Source organism: Cnephaeus nilssonii (assembly GCF_951640355.1).
Source record: "Cnephaeus nilssonii genome assembly, chromosome: 10".
NCBI lineage: Eukaryota > Metazoa > Chordata > Mammalia > Chiroptera > Vespertilionidae > Cnephaeus > Cnephaeus nilssonii.
The window spans coordinates 42,812,925-42,825,137 of NC_137081.1; positions in this window are offsets into that span (position 1 = coordinate 42,812,925).

The window sequence follows — 12,213 nt, forward strand, 5'->3', positions numbered from 1 at the left end:
TTATTTTGTATGATGTTACAAAATCCAGCTCTATTTTGGTTATTGTTTATATGGTGTATCTTTTCCCATCATTTCATTTTGAACCTATTTGTCTCTTTGATTCTAAAATGATCTCTTTTAGACAGCATGTAGTTGGATCATGTTGTTTATAATCCATCGTGCCAATATTTTTATTGGAATTTGAACCATTTATATTCAATGTAATTATATGATAAAATACAATTTATGTTTACCATTTTCTTATAAGTTACATATATAATACATATATATATATCTTTCATATCTATTTTGTTCTTCTGTTCCTTAATTTTGTCTTCTTTTATGTGAAATAGGTATTTTCTACTGTAACATTTTAACTACCTTGTTGTTTAACACCAACCATGGTATTAAACAACAAGGTAGTTAAAAAAATTTATGTTGTTTCTGATATGTATTATATAGTTAGGGCTACAATGGTTGCATCTGTATTGAATGTATCCAGACTTTATTTCTTGTCATTATTCCCTAAACAAACAGTATAACAGCTATTTACATAGCATTTACATTGTATTAGGTACTATAAATAATATAGAGATAATTTAAAGTATGCAGGAGGATTGCATATATGTAAATACTACACAATTTTATATAAGGGACTTCAGCATCTGTGGATTTTGGTACAGTCATTCCTCAGTGTCCTCAGGGGATTGGTTCAGGATCAGAACCAATGCCCTGAGGACACCAAGGGATGACTGTACACACACTTCTTCTCAAGTGCACATAAACCTTCTCCAGGGTATATTATATATTAGGTCATAAAACAAGTCTCAATACACTTAAAAATACTGCAGTTATACAATGTATGTACTGAAACTGCAATGGAATGAAGTTTGACATCCATAGCAGAAGGAAATTTGGGTAATTTACAAACGTGGAAATTAAATAAATTTCTAAATAATCAGTGGGTCAAAGAAAAAAATCATATGGAAAATTAGTAAATACTCTGAGATGAATGAAAATGAAAATACAACATACCAAAATTTATGACATGTAGTGAAAGCAATGTAGTGTAAACACATTAAAAAAGAATAAAGATTACAAATCAATAACCTAACCTTTCACTTTAAGAAACTAAAAAAGAAGAATAAATTAAAACCCTAAGGAACCAGAGAAAGGAAATAATAAAATCAGAAATAAATGAATTAAGAATAGAAAACAATAAAGCCAATGAAACCAAAAGTCGGTTCTTTGAAAGATCAATCAAATTGATGAACCATTAGCTAGATTGACGAGAGAGAGAGAGAGAGAGAGAGAGAGAGAGAGAGAGAGAGAGGAGAGAGGAGAGAGAGAATTTAAATTACTAAAAGAAGAAATATTACTACAGAACTTACAGAAATAAGAAGGCTACAAGGAAATACTATGAACAATTGAATGCCAACAAATTAGATAATCTAGATGATATGGACAAAAGCCTAGGAAAATAACAAAAACAAAAATACAAAAAATGAACAAAATTCTTCTTTAAGAAGAATTAGAAAATCTAAACAGACTGATAACAAGTAAGAAAATTAAATTAGTAATCCAAAAGTTTCTCACAAAGCCCAGAATGAGATGGCCTCACTGATGAATTCTGTTAAATGATTAACACAAATTCTTCACAAACCCTTCCAAAAAACAGAGGAGGAAACACTTCTCAACTCATTCTATGAGGCCAGACAAGCACATCACAAGAAACAGAAACTAAAGATCAATATCCTTTATGAAATACTTTAGCAAATAGGAGCAAACTGATTCAGTTACATAAACATTATATACCTTGATCAAGTGTGATTTACTTCAGGAATGCAAGGTTGGTTCAACATATAAAAATCAATCAAAATAATATATCCTATTAATAGAACAAGGTCAAAAATTACACAGAAAAGCTTTGGAGCAGCTCTAACACCTTTTCATGATAAAAACACTCAACAGACTAGAAATTGAAGGGAAATACCTCAACCTGGTAAAAGACACCTGCAACAAACTCACAGCTATCATCACATTTAAGGTGGCAAGACTGAATATCTGCACTCAAGATAAGGATGCCTGCTCTTGTTCTTGCCACTTCTATTCAACATTGTACTAGGCATTTTAGCTAGAGCAATTAAGCAAGAAAAGAAATTAAAATGCATCCAGATTGGAAAGGAAGAAGCAAAACTATATATTTCAGATAGTATGACCTTATATATTAAAAATTTTATGGAATCAACAAAAAACTATTATAGCTAATAAACAATCTAGCAAGATTGCAGAATATAAGATCACTATCCAAAAATCTGTTGTATTTCCATGCACTAACAATGAACAATCCAAAAATAAAATGAAGAAAACAGTTCCTTTAACAATATCACCAAACAGAATAAAATACTTAGGAATAAACTTAAAATAAGTTGAGACTTATACACTTAAAAGTAAAACAGCATTGGAAACCAAGTAAAGAAGATCTAAATAAATGGAAAGATGTCCCACTTACTCCGCCGCCATTTTGAACTCCCCATATGAGTGGATTAAAAGACATTAATATTAAGAAAACAATACTCCCCAATTTAATGTAATATAAATTGAAATTTAAGGTGCCTTTTTGGCAGAAATTTACAAAATGATCCTAAAATGTAGGAAATGCAAGAGACCAAAAATAGCCAAAACAATTTTGAAAAAGAACAAAATTGAGTCATCACAATTCTTAATTTTGAAACTTACTACAAAATTACAGTAATCAAGACTGTGTGGTACCCTGTCCAGATGGCTCAGTTGGTTGGAATGTCATCCCAGACACCAAAAGGTTGTGGGTTCACTTCCTGGTCAGGGCATATTTCAATCCCCGGTTGGAGCATGTACAGGAGGCAACCAATCGATGTTGCTCTCTCACATGGATGTCTCTCTCTCTCTCTCTCTCTCTCTCTCTCTCTCTCTCTCTCTCTCTGTCTATCTCTCTCCCTCCCTACCCCCTACCTCTCTCTAAACATATCCTTGGGTGAGGATTTAAAAAAAAAAGACTGTGTGGTATTGGTATAAAGATAGACATATAGATCAAATGGCCTAGAATTAGGAGTTCAGAAATAAGCCCACACATTTATGGTCAATTGATCTTTGACAATGGAGCTGGCATCATTCAGTGTGGGGTGGGGGGTGAGAGTGGGGGTGGGGGAATCTTTTCAACAAATGATGCTGGGACAATTGGATATCTAGATGCAAAAGAATAAAGTTGGACCTCTATCTCATACCATATGCAAAAATTAACTCAAAATGGATCAGAGACCTAAGTGGAAGAGTGAAAACTATAAAACTCTTAGAAATAAACAGAGGTATAATTCTGCATAACTTTGGATTAGACAAAATTTTCATGGATATAACACCTAAAACACAAACAAAGAAAAAAGATAAATTTGAATTCATCAGAATTTAAAACCTTTGTACCTCAAAGCCAATGAGCACATATAAAAGATGTTCAACATCACTAGTTATCAGGGGAATGCAATAAGCACATGAAAAGATGCTCAACTTCATTAATCATTAGGGAAATGTAAAACTACAATGAGATACCACTTCACCTTTACTAGAATGGCTATAATTAAAAAATCAGACAATAACAAGAATTGGCAAGGATGTGGAGAAATTGGAACCTCTATGCCTTGTTAATGGGGATGAAATGTGGTGCAGCCACTGTAGAAAGTAGTTGGTAATTCCTCAAGAAGTTCAACGTAGAGTTATCATATGACCCACCAATTCTAGTCCTAGGTGTAGACCCAAGAGAATTACAACATATTTTTACTTAAAAATGTATATACAAATATTCATAGTAGCATTATTCTTTTTTGCTGTTGTGGTTAATCCTCACCTGAGGATATTTTTCCTATTGCTTTTTAGAGAGAGTGGAAAGGAGTGGGTAGGGAGAGAAACATCGATGTGAGAGAGACACGTGGATGGTTGCCTCCAGCACGCACCCTGACAGGGGCAGGAAGTGAACCCACAACCCAGGTACATGCATTGAGCAGGAATCCAACCCATGACCCATTGGTGCGTGGGCAAACGCTCTAACCATTGAGCCATACCAGGCAGGGCAATAATAACATTCTTTTTTTTTTTTTTTTAAATTCTTTATTGTTTAAAGTATTACATATGTCTCCTTTCCCCCCCTTGACCTCTCCCTGGCCGTTCCCACCCCCCAGCACATGCCCTCACCCCCCCTACTGTCTGTGTCCATGGGTTATGCTTATATGCATGCATACAAGTCCTTTGGTTGCTCTCCCCTCCCTGCCCCCCACCTCCCTTGCCTTCCCTCTGAGGCTGGACGGTCTGTTCAATGCTTCTCTGTCTCTGGATCTATTTTTATTCATTAGTTTATGTTGTTCATTATATTCCACAAATGAGTGAGATAGTATAATATTTATCTTTCTCCAACTGGCTTATTTTGCTTAGCATAATGTTCTCCAGGTCTATCCATGCTGTTGCAAATAGTAAAAGTTCCTTCTTTTTTTACAGCAGCATAGTATTCCATTGTGTAGATGTACCACAGTTTTTAAATCCACTCATCTGCTGATGGGCACTTAGGCTGTTTCCAAATCTTAGCTATGGTGAATTGTGCCGCTATGAACATAGGGGTGCATATATCCTTTTTGATTGGTTTCTTGGGATATAGACCTAGAAGTGGGATCATTGGGTCAAATGGGAGTTCCATTTTTAATTTTTTGAGGAATCTTCAGACTATTTTCCACAGTGGCTGCACCAGTCTGCATTCCCACCAGCAGTGCACGAGGGTTCCTTTTTCTCTGCATCCTCGCCAGCACTTGTCATTTGTTGATTTGTTGATGATAGCCGTTCTGACAGGTGTGAGATGGTACCTCATTGTTGTTTTGATTTGCATCTCTTGGATGATTAGTGACTTTGAGCACGTTTTCATATATCTCTTGGCCTTTTGTATGTCCTCTTTCGAAAAGTGTCTATTTAGATCCTTTGCCCATTTTTTGATTGGATTGCTTGTCTTCCTTTTGTTAAGTTGTATGAGTTCCCTGTAATCATTTTACTTTTTCCTTCATATTTTGTTTTTTTTTTCTTTTTTTCAATTTTTTTATTAAGGTATTATATGTGTACATATCTTACCATTGCCCTCCCCACACCCCACTCCCATATATGCCCCCACCCCCCAGTGTTTTGCATCCATTGGTTATGCTTATATGCATGCATACAAGTCCTTTGATTGATCTCTTATCTCCCCCACCTCTCCCTAACCTTCCCCTTGTAATTTGACAGTCTGTTTGATGCTTTACTGTCTCTGTATCTATCTTTTTGTTCAAGTTTATAATGTTCTTTATTATCCATAAATGAGTGAGATCATGTGGTATTTTTCTTTCATTGACTGACTTATTTCACTTAACATAATGTTCTCCAATTCCTCCCAGGTTGCTGCAAATGATGAGAATTCCTTCTTTTTTATGGCAGCATAGTATTCCATTGTGTAGATGTACCACAGTTTTCTGATCCAGTCATCTGCTGACGGGCACCTAGGCTGTTTCCAAATCTTAGCTATGGTGAATTGCGCTGCTATGAACATAGGGGTGCATATATCCTTTCTAATTGGTGTTTCTAGTTTCTTCGGATATATTCCCAGGAGTGGGATTACTGGGTCAAATGGGAGTTCCATTTTCAGTTTTTTGAGGAAACTCCATACTGTTCTCCACAGTGGCTGCACCAGTCTGCAATCCCACCAGCAGTGCACGAGGGTTCCTTTTTCTCCGCATCCTCGCCAACACTTGTCGTTTGTTGATTTGTTGATGATAGCCATTCTGACAGGTGTGAGATGGTACCGCATTGTTGTTTTGATTTGCATCTCTCGGATAATTAGTGACGTTGAGCATGTTTTCATGTGTCTCTTGGCCTTCCTTCTGTCTTCTTTTGAAAAGATTCTATTTAGGTCTGTTGCCCATTTTTTTATTGGATCATTTATCTTCCTTTTATTAAGTTGTATAAGCTGCCTGTAGATGTTGGAGATTAAACCTTTATCAGTGATGCCATTTGCAAATATGTTCTCCCATGCAGTGGGCCTTCTTGTTGTTTTGTTGATGGTTTCTTTTGCTGTGAAAAAGCTTTTTATTTTGATGTAGTCCCATTTGTTAATTTTCTCTTTAGCTTCCATTGCCCTAGGGGCAGTGTCAGTGAAGAATTTCTTTTGGCATATGTCTGACATTTTGCTGCCTGTGGATTGCTCTAGTATTTTTATGGTTTCCCGTCTTATGTTTAAGTCCTGTATCCATTTTGAGTTTATTTTTGTGTATGGCGTAAGTTGGTGATCAAGCTTCATTTTTTTGCATGTATCTGTCCAATTTTCCCAACACCATTTATTGAAGAGACTGTCTTTATTCCATTGTATGTTCATGCCTCCTTTGTCAAATATTAATTGAGCATAGTGGTTTGGGTCAATATCTGGATTCTCTATTCTGTTCCATTGATCTATATGTCTGTTCTTGTGCCAGTACCAGGCTGTTTTGAGAACAGTGGCTTTGTAATACAGCTTGAAATCTGGTATTGAGATCCCTCCTACTTTATTCTTCTTTCTCAGGATTGCTGTGGCTATTCGGGGTCTTTTTTTATTCCAGATGAATTTTTGGAGAGTTCTTTCAAGGTCTGTGAAATATGCCGTTGGTATTTTAATGGGGAGTGCATTGAATCTATAGATTGCTTTGGGTAGTATGGACATTTTAATGATGTTGATTCTACCAATCCATGAACATGGTATGTTCTTCCATCTGTTTACGTCTTCCTCTATCTCTTTTTTCAGTGTCCTGTAGTTTTCCGTGTATAGGTCTTTTACCTCCTTAGTTAAGTTTATTCCTAGGTATCTTAATTTTTTTGGTGCGATGGTAAATGGGATTGCCTTTTTAGTCTCTCTGTCTGTAAGTTCACTATTGGTGTATAGAAAGGCCATAGATTTCTTGGCGTTAATTTTGTATCCTGCTACATTGCCGAATTCATTTATTAAGTCTATTAGTTTTTTGACGGAGTCTTTCGGATTTTTTATGTACAATATCATGTCGTCTGCAAATAAAGACAGCTTTACTTGTTCTTTTCCAATCTGGATGCCTTTTATTTCTTCTTCTTGTCTAATTGCAATGGCTAATACTTCCAGTACTATGTCAAACAGGAGTGGTGAGAGTGGGCATCCCTGTCTTGTTCCTGTTCTTAGGGGAAATGTTTTTAGTTTTTGTCCATTGAGTATGATGTTTGCTGTGGGTTTATCATATATAGCTTTTATTATGTTGAGGTATGAGCCATCTATTCCCACCTTGTTGAGAGTTTTTATCAAGAAAGGGTGTTGGATTTTGTCAAATGCTTTTTCTGCATCAATTGATATGACTATGTGATTTTTATCTTTCAATTTGTTTATGTGATGTATCACGTTTATTGATTTGCGGATATTGTACCATCCTTGCATTCCTGGGATAAATCCTACTTGGTCATGGTGTATGATCTTTCTGATGTACTGCTGGAGCCGATTTGCTAGAATTTTGTTGAGGATTTTGGCATCTATGTTCATGAGGGATATTGGTCTGTAATTCTCTTTCATTGTGTTGTCTTTATCTGGTTTTGGTATTAGGGTGATGCTGGCTTCATAGAAGGAGCTTGGAAGTGTTCCTTCCACTTGAATTTTTTGGAATAGTCTGAGGAGGATAGGTTTTAGTTCTTCCTTGAATGTTTGGTGAAACTCTCCTGTGAAGCCATCAGGCCCCGGGCTTTTGTTTGCCGGAAGCTTTTTGATGACTGCTTCAATTTCGTCCATAGTTATTGGCCTATTGAGCTGTTTAGATTCTTCTTGATTGATTTTTGGAAGGTTATATTTTTCTAGGAATATGTCCATTTCCTCCAGGTTGTCCAGTTTGTTGGAATAGAGTTGTTCGTAGTATTTTGTAACAATCCTTTGTATCTCAGCGGGGTCTGTTGTTATTTCACCTCTTTCATTTCTGATTTTGTTTATTTGGGTCCTCTCTCTTTGCTTCTTGGTGAGCCTGGCTAGAGGTCCATCAATCTTGTTTATCCTTTCAAAGAACCAGCTCTTGGTTTTGTTGATCTTATGTATTGTTTCTTTGGTCTCTATGTCATTTATCTCCGCTCTGATCTTTGTTATTTCCTTCCTTCTGGTTACACTGGGCTTTTCTTGCTGCTCTTTTTCTAGCTCTTTGAGTTGTAGGGTTAAGTAATTTATTACCATTGTTTCTTGTTTTTTGCAATAGGCCTGTAGAGCTATGAACTTCCCTCTCAAGACTGCTTTCGCTGTGTCCCATAGATTTTGGATTGTTGTGTTTTCATTGTCATTTGTTGCCATGATGTTTTTTATTTCTTCCTTGATCTCTCTGGTGACCCAGTCCTTGTTTAATAGCATGCTGTTTAGTCTCCATGTGTTTGATTTCTTTGGATTGTATTTATTGTAGTTGATTTCCAGTTTTATGCCACTGTGATCTGAGAAGATGCTTGATATAATTTCTATCTTCTTGAATTTGAAGAGACTTTGCCTGTGACCCAGCATATGGTCTATCTTTGAAAATGACCCATGTGCACTTGAGAAGAATGTATATTCTGTGGCTTTGGGGTGAAATGTTCTGAAGATGTCAATTAATTCCATCTGGTCTAGTGAGTCATTTAGGATTGCTGTTTCTTTGCTGATTTTTTGTTTAGAGGATTTGTCCAGTGGTGATAGTGGGGTATTAAAGTCTCCTACTATGATTGTGTTGCTATTAATCTCTCCCTTGATATCCTCCAGGAGTTTTTTTATGTATTTGGGTGCTCTATATTGGGAGCGTATATGTTTACCAGAATTATTTCTTCTTGTTGGATTTCTCCCTTTAGTATTATGAAGTGGCCTTCCTTATCTCTTGTTATGGCATTTACTTTGAGGTCTATTTTGTCAGATATAAGTATTGCTACCCCAGCTTTTTTTTCATTTCCATTTGCCTGAAAGATATTTTTCCATCCCTTCACTTTCAATCTGTGTGAGTCTCTTGTTCTGAGGTGGGTCTCTTGTAGACAGCATATATATGGGTCGTGTTTTTTTATCCATTCAGCTACTCGATGTCTTTTGATTGGAGCATTTAGTCCGTTTACATTTAAAGTTATTACTGAAAGGTATTTGTTTGCAGTCATATCTATTTTTGTGTCTGTATTCCTACTTACCTGTTTATTTCTTCTTTTTACAGTATTCCCTTTAGCAATTCTTGCATTGCTGGTTTGGTGGTGATAAACTCCCTGAGGCTTTTTTTGTCTGCAAAGCTCCTGATTTCCCCTTCAATTTTGATTGATAGTCTTGCTGGATATAGTATTCTTGGATTCAGTCCTTTGCTTTGCAACACTTTGTATACCTCCTTCCATTCACTTCTAGTTTGTTGTGTTTCTGATGAGTAATCATTTGACAATCTGATGGGTGTTCCTTTGTAGGTAACTCTCTGTCTCTCTCTTGCCGCCTTTAGGATTCTCTCTTTATCATTTATATTTGCCATTGAAATTATGACATGTCTTGGTGTGGGTCTTTTGGGGTTGATCCTGCTTGGGACTCTCTTTACTTGCGTAACTTTTATCTTTCCCATATCCGGGAAGTTTTCTGTCATTATTTCTTCAAATAGATTTTCTAATCCCTGCTGCTCTTCTTGTCCTTCTGGCAGCCCTATTATACGCATGTTACTTCGTTTCATGTTGTCCCGAAGCTCCCTTAGGCTTTCCTCCTGCTTTTTAACTTTTTTCTCCAATTGCTGTTCAGCTTGAGCTTGTTTCTGTACCTGATCTTCTAACTCACTAATTCGGTCCTCTGCTTCTTGTAGTCTACTGTTGAAACTTTCCATGGTGTTTTTGATTGTAGCTATATCACTTTTCATTTCTTCCTGATTCTTGCATAAGTTGTTGATTTTCTCATCCATCCGATGTATAAATTCCATGACCATTACTCTGAATTCCTTTTCGGTCATGTTGCAAGCTTCATTTTCACTAATTTCCTTTCTTGGCGACTCCACATTTTCTTTCCTCTGTGAGTTATTTCGTTTCCCCATTCTGGCTATTACCAGAAAGCTCAAGCTTCTGTTTGCGTGGACCTGGGCCGTGTGCTGTGGGGACTTCGCTCCACCCTAGTTTCACTGAGGTGCTCTGACACTAGGACGTGTGGCTGTCTTTGGTTGGTGGGAACCAGACTTGCCCAGGATCAGTGTCCCCAGTGTTCTGTGTGGTCTCGTGTGCACATTTAGAATCAGGGGCCCTGTCTGCACCACACTGTTGGTATGTGCCGAGAATGAGATCCTTAGCATGTGCCAGGAGTCAGAGTTTCCCTGTGTCTGCACCAAGACTCGAGTGTCAAAGTCTCTGTTGCCTTGTGCGGTTTCTCGTTGAGAATCAGGGTCCCTGTGTGTGCACGCACCAACAATTGGGGTCGCTGGCTCTTAGTGTGAATGCGCTGTGAGTCAGGGATCCCAGGCAGCTGTGTCCGGCGTGCCACATTCCCTGAAGTGGAGCTGCGTCCTGTGTGTGCTCTCTCTGCTGAGCCAAACCGGCTAGAGCGCACTTTCTTAAAAACCTGAAGGTGAGCCGGCTCAGTGCACTCTCCCAAAGTCCCAGAAGGGGGGCGGAGTCCGTCCTGCGCGCCAAATTCCCCAAAGGGAAGCCCCTCTGTGCAGGCTCTTAAGAATCTCCGAAGGGGGAGCTGTGACCCGCGAGCCAAATTCCCCCAAATTCCCCGAAGGGGAGCCCTCTGTGCGCACTGACAGATTTCCCCGACGGGGAGCTGCTTCTGTCCCGTGCGCGAGCGCGCCAAGTTCCCTAAGAGGGAGCGCGTCCCTGCACAAAGCTGGGCAGCTTGGGCTGGGGGCGGGTCTATCAGTTACTATGGCGCTGTCTGTGCGCGCTCCTGTGAGCAGCTTGGGCGAAGGGCGCGTCTATCAGTTACTATGGCGCTTTCCCCGCACCTGTGGGCGCTCAGCAGCTTGGGGGAGGGGCAAGTCTATCAGATACTATGGCGCTATCAGCGTGCCTGCGAGGAGGGGGATAGGCTCTTTGACTCACGGAAATCTGCCGGGAAGTCTGGATTCTTGTTGTTTGTTTGTCTGAAGCTGTGATAGCAGTTCTCTGTCCCCGGTGGCTGCAGGGTCCTGGTTTGTGTCAGAAGCCAGGATCCGCGTCTCAGGCAGCTCTGTTTCTCAAGATGGCGTGGTCTCTGCGTCCGCACCAGCCGCCGAGAAGTGTCCGCTTTGTGCGCGGGGCTCCGCCGTCTAGGGCTGCCCTGTTCGGGAGCCCCTTGGAAGACCTGCAGAATCTAACTGACCCTATCTCATACACACACACACACCACACACATCTACACTCTCCTCTATGGGTTCCTCACTCACACTCTCTCTCTCCCTACCTTCCTGCCGGTCGCCATCTTTTTCTCCCTCTCAATAATAACATTCTTAACAGTCAAAACATAGAAACAATACAAATGTTCATCAACTAATGAATGGATAAACAAAAGATGTATATTTATACAATTTAATATTAGTCAGCCATAAAAATAAACTATTAATACATGCTATAATATAGATGAACTTTGAAAATATTATGCTAATATTACAGGGACAATCAGAATAATCTTGACTTTGAATCTTATAGGCTGTGTAGTTTGGAACAATTCATGAAATCTTTCCATGCTTCAGTTTCCTCATATAAAATGAAGATAATAGCCTGGCCAGCATGGCTCAGTGGTTGAGCATCAACCTATAAACCAGGAGGTCACAGTTTGATTTCCAGTCAGGGCACATGCCTCAGTTGCAGGCTCAATCCCCAGTGGGAGGCATGCAGGAGATAGCCGATCGATGTGTCTCTCTCATCACTGATGTTTCTATCTCTCACTCTCCCTTCTCTGAAATCAATAAAAATATTTTTAAATTTTATAGAATATAAAATGCTTATCAGAGTGCATAGCACAATTTCATAACTGTTGAAAACCCATTATATCCTTCCTTTCCCAATTAATTCTGGAGTCATTTTGATGAACTCAAACTTACTAGTATATGGTATGTTTTTCCCTGCTTGGAGTTAAAAACTTAAGGTGTTTTAGAGAATTTTAAGATAGTTATAGTTAGTATTTTGTATCTCCCCCTACATATCTGAAATGGATCTCTAAAACTGCAGTAGAATCCTAAACTCTTAATATTGCCAATTAAGCCAAATATTAATTAAGCCATCTAA